A 12,113-nucleotide genomic window follows, 5' to 3' on the forward strand; every position below is an offset into this window, starting at 1 on the left:
CAAAAGTTGTCAGGTTCCCGGAAGGCTGCTGGATTTTTCCAGCAAGCTGGCCTGGTCTGGGGTGTCACCTGGTCCCCAGCTCTCAGTTTCGGGTCATTATCCCGTCTGTCCTCATGTGCTCCCCTGCCCGTCATTTACCCTTGTTAGGTGTTTTCCTAACAAGGCACCACTGCGCCACCAGGGAAGCCCCACGATGATATTTTGAATCTGTTGCCTCCTCCCTTAAGAATCCTGGGCTCATCCCCCAAGGGAAGCCACTATGTCTGCCACTTCTTATAATCACTGGTGTTGGACAGAGGGAGATTCTAGCCTGAAGTTTCTGGAAATGTCCATCATTGAAGCCCAGTGTAACCTCCCTTCATTGGTGGGGCCTGTACAGTGGGGCTGTGCAGGTTGGTTTTGTTCAGAGGTGCTGAGCTCCCCCTTATGTTCCACCTGCCTCATTCTCAATGTGAAGCTTCTAGCCCCCTCTAGGCCACTCCGAGAGAACCCCCCAATTTAGGATCCCTCCTCCCCCACCACAACTTTCTCACCCCCAACGCCTGGCAGTCCTACCCGATCGGGATCGCAGCCCTGAGGGCTTCCTTAAGCTGCTCGCAAAGTTCACTCTCTTACATGTTGGTTGTTCTTTCTTTTTCTCTTCTCCTGACTCTCCAGGAGGCTGTATGAATTTTTCCTTTCTCCATCTGCTGCTAAAGAAAGCCCCAGGGATGGAGGAGGCTTCTCCACCCCAAGCTCTGTTTCTGTTTTCATTTTGCCTTATCTTCCTATGTTTTTCTTCTTTTGCCCGCCTGGAATCAGCTGTCACTTTTCTGTTGTCTCCCGGGTCCTTCATCTTGCCTTTGGTTTTCTAGCCTTTCTCAAAGAAAATGCGAACAGCATGTGTTTGCTCCCCTTTGGGTCCTATTGTGCCTCATTTTGTCTGGTCGTCCATCTCCCAGGCCGCAACTGATGTAGCAGTTTTAGCCGTTCTCCCAGGAAGGGAGGCCTGGTGCTGGGGCAGGATTTGAGATCCAGTACTGGTTCTGCCTTTTAATAGCTTGTATTGCTGGGTTCAACTTCGGAACTTCAGTTGCCTTATTCATTCATTCATTCATTCAGTAGACATGAATGAGCCTGCACTGTGTGCTGAGTGCTGTGCTGGGTGCTGGGGATACAGCTGTGAACAGAACAGACATGGTCCTGCCCTAATGGAGCTTTTATAATACATGATTATATAGAAATTATATATTTGAGTCGGGGAGACCGACATTAAATAGGAGACGTAAGTAAACTAGCATGTTAGAGAGTGATAAAGTCGTACGGTGAAAAAGCAAAGCAGGAAGAGGCACCAGAAATGTTCCAGGAGGGGCTGGTGTGGATATTTCAGGGAGCGTGGCCAGGAGAAGCTTCACTGAGAAGCTGGCATAAACCGAGGCCTGAAGGAAGGCGGGTCATCTGCAGAATGGGGGCATGAATATTTCACAGACTCGTGAGGAGTAGGTGGGGTGATGTGTGTGGAACGTGTTGCCCACAGAGACAGAGCCCTTGCCTTTGTCCGGTCAATGCCTTCTCCTAAAACTGCGGTCCTTAAAACCTACTCTGAACAAGTCCAAGGTTAGAGCCCCTTTGATGGCTTTGGTGACCGTCTCCCCTGTTAGCTACTTCCTTAGGGCAGCGCTGGCCCAGAGCGGCGCCTCTGTGGGAAGCCTGGCTAGTCCCTTCATCAATTCCCTGCAAAAAATGACATCCCTGGGGAGGCTGGAGGAAGCACCCAAGGGCAGGGCCACACGGGTGTCACTCTCTCCCTTAGCTTTCGTGGCCTCGGTGACAACGCAAAGGAAGTGATAATGCAGAGGCTGATCTTTAAGGAGAGGAGGTGACAGTAGTCATGGGAGAGTTCCCCATGAGAAAGAAGACGAACTGTCTGGTTGAGGCAAAAGCTGAACTAGGTTGTAACTGCAGCGTCGGTACTGATGCTCCTTCAGGCTGCTGTGCCTTTTAGCAATTTCTTGGTGCCGTTCCTGGTCGTTTGATAGACGAGACCTTCTCAGGGATGTGCGGGCCCCGTCCTCTTCTGCGCATAATAAGTGCTTTTCTGCACCTCGATATCTAACGTTTATTCACTCTTCCTACCCCTTGAGGTCATCCGGGTGCTGGGCTGCAGCTGTTTTCAGAAACTCATGCAGTTTGGTGCAGAGATAACTGTGTCCCTTTTGACCTTCACTGTCTCTTTAGAATGTTGCAGGAATGAGGAAAGGGTGGAGTGTTTACCGATTCAACTCTTGGTGGTTCCCAGTTACACCGACTCAAAATTGCAGGGCCATGCGGCCTGCTCCCCTGAAGAAAAACAGCCCAACCCTCTCTGTTCTCTTTGGTGGTGGTGTTTATAGTGGTACTGGTGACAACGTAAACGGGTCTCTGTGTGGCTGCCATTGCCACGATCAGGTCTGGACAGGAGAAGCTGAAGCTTTCCACCCCAAAGCAAACAGTAGTGCTGCTGGGAAGCCGGCCGCACAGGCCAAGGGAGCTGCTCTCCCTGCCGCTGGTGAGTCACTGGAGGTTTGATCGGGGGTCTGAGCCCGGGAGAAGGCTTCCCGCTCACAGCCACTCGGAAGGCACTGCGGGCACGCGGCGTATGGGGGCTGTCTCTCGTCTCCCTTTTGGCAGAATGAACAGACTGTTCACCAGACCTTCTCGGAAAGGACTGGAGAGGCAGGCCAGGATAGAGGGAGATCGCCCACCCAACCCCTTGTGCTGGGCTCACTCTCAAAGCACCTATGTGAGTGGAGCTGGCTGGCAGGAAGGGAGAAGCAGCTGGGGGAGAGGATGTGGTTACTTTGCAAGACCCTGTTCTGCTCCAGGATCAAAACAAAACAAATTGTTGCAAAACACACTCATGTTACAATGTAACAGACCTGTAGCTATTAAAATAGTGTGTGTGTGTGTCTGTGTGTGTGTGTGTGTTTTCCTGGGTTTTATTATGTGGACCTTGTGGTCAATGACCATTTAGTGTGATCAGTAGTTTACCAAGAAAGAGTCATATCTCATTGTATTGCTTTGTTAGGGCTGTTAGAACAAATCACCACAGTCTCGGGGGCTTAAACGACAGACATTTATTTTCTCACAGTTCTGGAGGCTGGAAGTTTGAGATCAAGATGTCTGCAGTGTTGGTTCCTTCTGAGGGCTCCCTCCTTTGTCTGCAGATGGCCGTCTTCTCCCTGTGTTCTCATCCGGTCTTCCCTCTGTGCGTGTCTGTCCAAATCGCCTCTTCTTATAAAGTCACCCACCATTAGATCCCAACCTAATGACCTCGTTTAAAACTTAATTACCTCTTTGGGAATTGACATATATACACTACTGTGTATAAAATAGATAACTAATGAGAACGTACTGTATAGCACAGGGGACTCCACTCAGTGCTCTGTGGTGACCTCAATGGGAAGGAAATCCAAAAAAGAGGGGATATATATATAGGTATAGCTGATTCACTTTGCTGTACAGCAGAAACTAACACAATATTGTAAAGCAACTATACTCCAATATAAAGTAATTAAAAAAAACGTAATTACCTCTTTTAAAAACTCTTCCTCAAATATACTCAGTTTTCTGAGGTATTGGGAATTAGTACTTCAGCATATGACTTGTGGAGGACACAAGAGTCATCATGACACAGAACAGGGCCTTGGAGTTTAGAAAGTATAAGGGCTTAACCATGAAAAAAAAAATCAAATGTACTAATAAGATTTTTTTGTCCTGAAAAAACAGCTAAAACATTTTAGTGTTTTCCAGAACCAGTTATGCTGCAAGACTTAAAACACTTAACTATAAAACTAAGCGACCTTTGTTAGGGCAATAGGATTAGAGGTAATTAACTTTGTCTCCATTTCATAAATTTTATTGTTGTTATATATTACCTTTCTCATTAAAAATTATAAATGCAAAATGAGTGGCGACATGGCACATATATCACCCTTGGAAAACACCTATTTCAGTGTCTCCTGTTTGGAGCAAGGAAGCTTGGGCACAGAGAGGGAGCCGCTGCCAACTTCCCAGCGCGCACGGTCCAAAGGCCCGCGCGCAGGTAAAGCTTTGCACCGAGGTAGCTGGGCGGTTCTGAGATTTCCGCAGGCCCACAGAAGTGGACTGGAGGTATTAAATGAGCCTCTGACCCTGAGTTGGGGCTTTTGCTACGTTTTCAGAGAATACTTTCCTTTCTTTGTGTTTCTGATAACCCTTGAAACCAGTGCCGGCTCTTCCTCGGCACCCGTGCTCCCCAGATGAGACAGGCCGGGTCTCATCGGCCTCCTCATCTCCGCCCACGACACCCACGCAAATAGGAGCCCAGACGGGTGAGCCCTAGAGTCCTTCCAGATTCTTCTCAACGGGGGACTTGATTCCCTTCTCTGTAAGAACAGCGTGCAAGCATCCCATCGGGGTGCAGCTTGTTTCAACAGGAGGCAGGCGCGCGTCCAGAGAGACCGGGATCGGGGCCTCAGCCTCGCTGCGGGGGACAGAGCTTCTCGGAGCCCCCGGGAAAGCCTGTCCGCCGGCCCCCTGGCAGGAAGCACGCGTCAGAGCACATTTATCAGGGGCTGCGCAGCACTCTGTAATCCAGACCCTGGGGATCTGATGTGAGGAAACACTTTAGATCCCTCCCACGTCCCCTGAAGGCCGAGAAGCGACTTCATAAGTCGACTGCTTCCTTCTTGCAGTGAAAATTAGGATGCACAGATGTCATTTACAGGTTCCAGGAAGGATACAGTATTGTCTGATATGTGAGAAGGCGGGCGTGTGACCGGAGGAGGATGGTTTATTTCTCAGTGACGTGAGATCCCTCGCTGTTCCTTGCTGGCGTGGCAGCACTCGCCATCTGCTCCGGGATGCTCGGGGTGTGTGTGCGCCCGGCGTCGCCTGGCAGAACCCACATCCTCTGCCTGTGCATCTTCCCCTCCCAGGCGTGCCCCTTTCCCCTCTCGCCCTCGCTGCTGCTCCTGACACACTGTGGGAACGAGGTTCGTCCCTTCTCTCTGAACACAGGTCTCAAGAGTTTTCCTGCTCTGGATTTGGGGTAGCATGCTTAATCACCAATACATTTCCTTGGTGATTTTAAAAAATGGTGATAGAGTTTACACCGCATAAAACCTACCATTTTAAAGTGCACAGTTCAGGGGCATTAAGTACATTCACAGTGTTGGGCAACCGGCTGCACAACGCATCACCAGGACCTCCCCATCATCCCAAACAGAAGGTCTGTGCCCGGTAAACAGTCACTCCCCACCCTCCCTTCCCTCCAGCCCGAGCTAATCTCGATTCTGTTTTCTGGATTTGTGAACGTGCCTGTTCTAGGTACCTCACATACATGGAATCATGCAGTATTTGTCTGGCTTATTTCTCTTAGCAGAGCGTCCAAGATTCATTCATGTTGTAGCATATATTCAAACGACGTTCCTTTTTAAGGCTGAAAAATGTTCCTTTATATATATTATATACACACACGTATATCACGTTTTGTTTAAGCACTTCTCTGTTGGTGGGTGTTTGGCTTTACCTCCGTCTTTCTGGCTATTGTGGATAATGCTGCTAACATTACTGTAAAACGTCTGAGTCCCTTCTTTCAGTCCTTTTGGGTATAGACTTAGCAGTGGATTTGCTGGATGGCATGGTCATTCTATGTTTAACTTCCGGAGGAACCGTCAACCCCAAATCACTAAGCATCGTGCCATTGTGTACTTATTTGTAAAAGCAGGACCACTGCCTCTTAGGGACCGGACCTCAGAGGTCATCCTGTCTACTTCCTTTGACCATGGGGCTGAATGGCCCAGGGGTTCTGTGCTCCCCAGGGCCAACCAGGCAGAGTTGAATTCCAGTTCTGATACTTGCTAGATCTGTAATGTTGGGTGAGTAACTTAAGCACTCTAAGCAACAGTTTCTAATGAGGACAATGCTATCTACTTTTGGGGGCTGTTGTGAGAAAATAAATAAGACAACATGGTAAAATGCTTGGCACAGACCCGGTGATGGGCAGCTTCTTGATGAGTGGTAGATGTCATCGTCACTGTGACCGCGTTTACAAGACTGAGAGACCCAGGGAAGGTAACAGTCCTCTGGTTGCTTCTTGCCACGGCTGGTTCTAAATTTCTGTGTACCTGGCTGTCTTGATATGTCCATACATTACAGTATAGTGTAAGTTGAAATCCTCCTGTGAACCTTGTTCATCTCCCCTGCACTGTTCATGGCTGTGGTTGGTTGACGATTCTGATCCAGCTCGAATATTCCAGGAAGCAGGGTGACTTGGCATCATCCCGCTCTGCTATTTATGCACCGGGTGACCTCAAGCAGGTCACTGAATCTGGCTGCTCCTCGAGTTCCCTCATAATATGGGGCATCACATCGAGCGTTCAGGGCTGTGGTTAGACCCGTGGAAAACATTTACGTAAAGTCCCAGCGCTGAGGCACTCAATGAAGAACAATTTCCATAGTTCATGCAAACAAAGACACTGATTGTCAGATGGGCAATTTAACTACTACACAAAGCTAAGGTGCCGTGGACTGTAAACTGCATCTCCATTTCCCAGATGTTGAATGTGAGGGAAATGTGCATCATAGGACTGATGAAATATGGTAACTGCCGTTCGGTGAGTCCCTAAGTAAAAGGTCATAAAGGAAGAAAAGGAAGAAAAAAACACAAACCAGAAGCTCAGAAAAACCTCACCTTTTGGATGAGGAACAAAGGGACTGGAGTCGTTCTGCTTTTCCTGTGATTAATTTGGGACTCACACCTGGATCATGCTCAAGGAATTCCAGGAGAAAAAACGTCGTTGGAAATGCAGGCTCAGCTCGGGCACACAGAGTGGGAGAAGGAATGCTTTGGGGGGAAAATGCTCTCCCTTTTTCCGTTGTATGAGATGGAAGCAGTGTCCTTGACCTCTGGCCGCGGCTAGTGGCCGGTGGTCTGGGTGGGGAGAAGAGTCACCTTGGACTCCACAGGTTAACCGGGTCCAGCTCCCTTCCCCTCCCTCCCCCTGGGTTTCTTACACAATGGATCCGTCTGAAGGTGCCAACTGTAGGCGAGTGACTCACTTCTGAGCCTCTGAAACACCAGCTTGTTGGGTCTTGATGGAACTTCAGAGATGACCTCAACAGTGGCCTCGCCTCCGAAACGCTCACATTCCCACAGCTGCGCGTGGCTGCGGCCGCAGCAGAACCCAGGACTTCTGAATCGCCCTCCCGTGTGCACACTGGCTCTCAGAGTTTTACAAACAAGGTGGAACGTCTGTTAGAGGTTGAGCAGGGTCGCGGATGACGTTCTGCAGATCGCCTGGACCCGCGGCCCACTGGGTTCACCAGGGTTTTACTTCTTTGGTAGAAGCTAAACTTTAACAGCTGTGACCTCTTAGCAGGTCTACGGTTAAGTCTCTACTTCATTCCTCAAGACCCTCACTCACACGAAGCAAACGCTCGCTGAGCATTTGCTACATTTCGGGCCCAGTTCTAGGCACCTTTACCTTGAGGAAGGTCCCATCACTATCCCCGTTTTATAGATGTTGGTCAAGCCCTGGCGTCCTCCGCCCAGTGTTATGCAGCAGGTTTGAACTCTGACTTTGGAGACTGAATTCTCAACCCAGTGCTTTAGGGCCTCCCTTGACTGACGTTGTCTCCTCCTCAGAGCAAATCGAAGCCATCAGATGGGAAGACGCTCAGTTTCCCTCCACGGAACTCACAAACATCCCTACATCTGCACCGTCTTCCTTGCTGGTGCCCGTCTGCTCGTGCTTCTCCGCAGCCACTTGTCCCCTGTGCGCTCGGGGTCCCTCCCTGGCCTGCCTCCTTAAGGACTTCACTCCATGACCATTCTCTTCCACCTTTACTTTCAGCCTCTCGTCATTCCTCACTTAAGTATCTCCCGGGGGAAGAAAGAAGTGGGGTGCCCTGGCCCCTTGCTCCCTCCCCTCCCCTCCCCACCCCACAGGTCCCTATGGCTCCCCACTCACTGCATAGTTGTGTCAGTTCCTGCAGCGGTTGTCCCACCTGGCCTCACCATCCCTCTGCATTCCGGCTCCAGCACCAGCACCCGTTTACAGGAGGTCTGCCCAAGGTCACAGTGGCCTCCGTGCTGCGAAATCTGGCAGGATCCCCTTAGTCCTTACCTCCTTGACCCATCTGAGCATCTGACAGCGCTTCCCACTCCTTTTTTGTAGAAATGCTTCCTTTGGCTTCTCTGGTACATCTCCAAAGTAGGCTTTGTTTTGGGGCTACTTACCTTCTGATACTCCACCTTTGGAAAAAGAACCCCCTCTTTTCCTCTTGGAAGATCCCCTGTCTTCCCGTGGGGCTGTCTGTGGAAAGGCTGGTCTCCCTCAGCGACCCCACCACCTGCCCCGAGCTGCTCAAACAGCTGGTTAGGAGTGAAGCCTTGTCTCCTGCCCCTTGTTTCCACGTGGAGGGGTTTTCACAAGTAGCGGTTCCTGAAGTGTGGCCCCTGGACCAGGGGTATCAGCATCCCTTGGGAACATGTTAAGAATGCAGGTTCTCATTCCCCACCCCAGACTCACTGAATCAGAAACTCTGGGTGGGACGCCGCTCTCTGTGTTTTATAATCTCTCCAAACGATTCTCCACACGTTAAAATTTGAGAACTAGCGTAACACCCCTGTGTTTTGTTGTTTATTCTTGTTCTGTTTTAGGTTAGGTTTGTTGCCGTTTACATGCAGTAGTAGTCACTCTTTTTACACACACAGTTCGAGAAATTAAAAAACAAAAACAAAAACGTATCTAGTCATGTAATGACTATCATTAACAAGGTATTGAATACTTCCATCAGCCCAGAAAGTTCCCTTATCCCCCTCTGCATTTAATCCCTCCCTCCGCCCCCTGCGCCTGGCAACAGTGGTCTGATCTTGTGCCTATGATTTTGCCATTTTCAGGACATCGCGCAGATGAGACACTACTCGCTTCTTTTGCTTAGCGCAATGCCTGTGAGATTCTCCCACCTCGTTGTGTGTTGCCAGCGGCGAATAGTATCCATTGTGCAGATACTAGAGTTTGTGCAGTCATTCACCAGTTGATGGGACATTTGGATGGTCTCCAGTTTCTGGTGACTATGAGTAAAACTTCTATAAACATTCATGTACAGATCTTCATGTGGACGTACATTTTCCTTTCTCTTGGCTAACTATTTGGGAGTGGGATTGCTGGGTCATGTGGTAAAAGTTCATTTAGCTGCACAAGAAACAGTCTTCCAATGTGGCTGTACTATTCTGCACTCTCATCGGTAATGGACGATTCTTCCAGTTGCTCTATGTCCTCATCAGCACTTGGTTTTGTCAGGTTTCTAAATTTTAGCCGTTCTGATAGGTCTGTGCTTGAATTTCTTTTTCCTTTTCCATTATTCCCTGCTGGACGGAGAGATGGACAGGTGGGTGGAGAGGTGAATTATCTGACAGGTGAGTTTGGGAGAGGGCCTGCGAGATTCAGCTCCCTTCTCTCCTATGCCCGAGAGAAGGTGCGCGATGATGCGTGTGGCCGGCCTGGCTGCACAGGCTGTGGTCCCAGGCTCTGCCCCTGCTGGGACATCTCCCACTGGTCCAGTTTTGCCTACACCTGGTGGTAACTTTTTTCTTAGGTGCAATATTAGAAAAGCCCATTTTTTGCCAGACACCTAAGTCACGTCTCTATCCTCCCCATGCCGCTGTCCCCCCAACTCCCCAGCTTTAAATCTGACATGTTATTCTATTTGTCTGGCTCTTGCATTCATCTCTCAATTGATTCTAAATTTGGAGGGGGAACTCATCGCCCTGGACCCTGTAATTGGTTCAGGCTTGGCAAGTGATGGCAGAAAAACTGTTCTGTGGAGATTAACATCAGTCAGGATCTGCCTGGAGCTCTCTTTGCCATGGAGTCAGTAGAGTGTGTCTGAGAATAAAGCCAACACAGGGGAAGCTGCGCTGAGAGACAGAGAGAGAAAGGAAGGGGTGGAAGGGAGGAGGGGGAGAGAGAGAGAGAGAGAGAAGTGATGACATTGCCTCTCTCCCCTCAGGTGTGCCTGAAATATGTCCCACGTTCTACCCCTCATCGTTTTAGTTACGGTGAACTGGTAAATCCCATGGTTAAGTCAGTTTGCGTTCAGTTTCTGTTCCTCAGAACAGGAAGAGTCAATTTGGCGTAAGAGGGAGGACAGAGAACATGGTCTCTGGGAGCAGCCACCTGAGTTAGAACCCTTGGTCTGCAGTGTGACCTTGGGCAAGCTCCTTCTTCTGTCTGTACCTCAGTTGCCTCATCTGTAATATGAGGGTACTAACGTGATAATGCCTCATACAGGGTTGGAAGAATTAAATGGATTAATCCTTGCTATCCACTTAGAACAGTACCCGGCACGTGGTAAGTTCTTAATAAATGTCAGCTGTGATTCATACGGCCGTATTCTTAGTTTTTCTCCTGCCGTGCTGGGCACCCTTTCTCAGAACCCTTTGAGACCCCTGCTCATCTGCTTATCATCTGCATTGGTGGATCCTCAAGTTTCTGTCCTGGACTTTCTCCTTGTCACTGCACACTCTGCCATGGCTTTGGCTACTATCTATACGTTAACAATTGCCAAATGTGTATCTCCAGGCTTGACCTCGGTCTCGTGGTCCAGATCCAAACATCCAAGTGCTTGTTCGCCGTCTCCAGTTAGATACTGTGTTATTTTCCGATTAGTGCCTTCAACTGACACACATTTATTATCTCGTGGTTTTCATGGGCCAGGAGTCCAGGCATGGCTTAACTGGGTCCTTTACTCAGGGTCTTACAAGGCTGAAATCAAAGTGTTGGTTGGGCTGTGATCTCATCTGGAGGCTTAGCTGAGGGAAGAATCTGGTTCCAGGCTCACTCAGGTGTTGGCAGAATTACTTTCCATGGGGGCCCCCAGCCTCAGTGTCTACAGCCTGTTCCTCAGCACCTGGGCTTTCCCAACATGGCGGCTCATTGCGTCAAGCCCACAGGACAGTCTCTAGTTCCAGATGGCTGAGCGAGAGTCTTCTGTAACGTAACGTAATGTAGTCACAGCAGTGATGTCCCATCCCCTTTGCCATAGTCTGTTGGCTGGAAGGAAGTCACAGGTCCTGCCCACACTCAAGGGCATGAACTCCAGGAGTTGGATCGTGGGTCACCGTAGGGTCTGAGGGCCAGACGTTTCATAAGCATCGTCAGCATGGCCACACCGACACATCATCTCCTGACCACTCTGCGCTTCCTCCATCTTCCCGGAGGTAGGAAAGGGTGCCACTCTTCACACCACAGGCCGAGAGGTCCTCCTTGACCCCTTCTCCTAACAGCCTCTCAGACAATCAGCCATCAAGCCCTATTGATTTGCCTCCTAAATGCCACTTGATTCCTTCATGCCCTCCGGTGTCTCACTACAGCTGTCTCCTGCTGCCAAGGTTCTTCTCTTTCCACCGGAGTCAGAGCACTGCGTCCGAAGTGCAATTCTGGTCACATTGCACCCCACTTAAAACCCTGTAATAACTTCCCATTGACCTGAGGATGAGACCCAGATTCCTTAATGGGCCCATCAGACCCGTTGTCATCTGGCTTCCCCCCCTCTCCAGCTTCTCTCCCTTCTGACCTTGGCGCTGTCTGTCCCTTTCACCTGGAACCCTTCATCCTTCCCTCTGCCGTTAACTCTACTCATGCGGCAGGACTCAGCTTCTGTGCCATGCCCTTTGGGAGGCCTTTCCTGCTCAACTCTGGTCCCTCCCCGGCCCCCGCTTACTTTCCATGTTCATACCCTGGACTCCCGTGTCCGCGACACTCCACACACAACGTGGGTGCTTCTTGATCACTTGTCCTTATTCTCCTCTGAACTGTAAGCTCCGTGAGGCTGGGGGACAGCCTCTGAAAGCTGGTACCATGCTTTCAACACTGTGAGCCCTCAGATAATTGTCAAGGGCATCAAATGATAGATGAAGACTTGGATCTCAGCTTACCCTTAAAAATATTCCCACCTTCCCTCATGGTGACATCCAGCTTTCCCTCTCGATGGGCTCTGTTCCAGTTGGCAGACCATTTTAAATCACAAGTAATATAGTAATAGAGGCACCTTTGTTTTGGGTCATATTTCTTTCCTATTACGGCCAGTCCAGCCCCAAGACATTT

At 49.7% G+C, this 12,113-nt stretch overlaps 1 long non-coding RNA gene across 1 annotated transcript in view; it reads left to right on the forward strand.

Annotated features, from left to right (window-relative positions):
* Positions 1-2,209: 2,209 nt before the first annotated feature.
* Positions 2,210-12,113, forward strand: part of LOC117203316 (uncharacterized) — an 83,887-nt gene continuing 73,983 nt past the window's right edge. The window contains exon 1 of the long non-coding RNA XR_007472950.1: positions 2,210-2,527. This is a non-coding gene — a long non-coding RNA (uncharacterized LOC117203316). The remainder of the gene's footprint in view (positions 2,528-12,113) is intronic.

This window comes from Orcinus orca, chromosome 17 (genome assembly GCF_937001465.1).
Source record: "Orcinus orca chromosome 17, mOrcOrc1.1, whole genome shotgun sequence".
Classification (NCBI taxonomy): Eukaryota; Metazoa; Chordata; class Mammalia; order Artiodactyla; family Delphinidae; genus Orcinus; species Orcinus orca.